This window comes from Octodon degus, unplaced genomic scaffold, assembly GCF_000260255.1.
Source record: "Octodon degus isolate 3935 unplaced genomic scaffold, OctDeg1.0 scaffold00094, whole genome shotgun sequence".
Taxonomy (NCBI): Eukaryota; Metazoa; Chordata; class Mammalia; order Rodentia; family Octodontidae; genus Octodon; species Octodon degus.
The window spans coordinates 8886927-8888188 of record NW_004524670.1 but is presented as its reverse complement, the minus strand read 5'-3'; positions in this window follow the sequence as shown (position 1 = coordinate 8888188).

The following is a 1262-nucleotide window of genomic DNA, read 5'->3' as shown; positions in this document are numbered from 1 at the left end:
GGGGGCGGGGCTGGCTGGCATGTGGTGCTGGGGGATTGAACCGCGGTCCCTGTGCTTTGCCAAGCTTGTTCCAAGTAGGTGCTTTAGACCCCTGAGCCATCTCGCCAGCCCCTCTTTTGTTTTTTTCTTCAGTACGAGGATTGAACTTAGGGCCTTGCGCTTGCCAGGCAAGTGCTTATTCTTCTGAGCTATCTCCCTGGCCCTGCAGGCACATTTTCTAGTTGGTAGATGGATCAACAACATATGACAGGCAAGGGATTTAGCTCAGTGGTGCAGTGTCTTCCTGGAAAGTGTGAGGTCCTGAGTTCAATTCCCAGTACCCACCTCTTCCCCCAAAAAGCCAAAAACTAGAATAACACGTGTCAAGCATTGAATGGACACCAGCAGGAGGAGGTGCCCTGACAGCTCAGACAGGGCATAGATGGAGCAAGAAAGATGATGTGGAGATAGGAGCTTGAGGCAAAGAAGTAGGGTTAGCATGTTACAGTTTTTGGTGGTGTATTCAGTACTGAAGGTTAAACTCAGGGCCTTGCACCTGCTGGGCAGGCACTTTATCGCTGAGTAACAACCAGGTTGTTTTTTGTTTGTTTGTTTGTTTTTAATTTTGAGACAGGGTTTCAACTTGCCTAGGCTGGCATCAAACTTACAGTCTTTCTGCCTCAGCCTTCAGAGAGGCTGGGATTGTAGGTGTGTACCACTGCACGGAGATTACACACTGTGCGTACCTCATAGCTCTGCATAAACAAAGTAGACAGTTTCTGTTTTGGTATTTTATCTCTTCTTAGTCTTCAAGTGGAAAGTCTTTCCTGATAGGCTTTGTTCTAGGAACGAAAAATTATATCAATATTAGAAAAATGTGTACAATTTTTCCCTCCACAAATGATTAAAAAATATATTCATAATAATAGATGCAGAAAGAAAATTCAATTGCATCTGGCTTTTAAAATAATAGATGCAGAAAGAAAATTCAGTTGCATCCGGCTTTTAATCATGATAAATACTTAGCATGGTGATGCACACTTGAAAATAAAAAATTAATTGTATTAAGTAATAATTATTAATAAAAATTAATAAGAAATAGGACTGTTTAACAAGTTTACAGTTCATAGAATATCAAACTTAATAACATTTCTCTACATTTATAAATAAGAATTCTTTTTTTAAAAAACCCAGTTATAATAGCAAGATAGCAAAATGTGAGATTTTGAAAGAGAAATGCCAGACTTCATGGAGAAAAAATTAAAATCTGTTTTGTTTTGTTT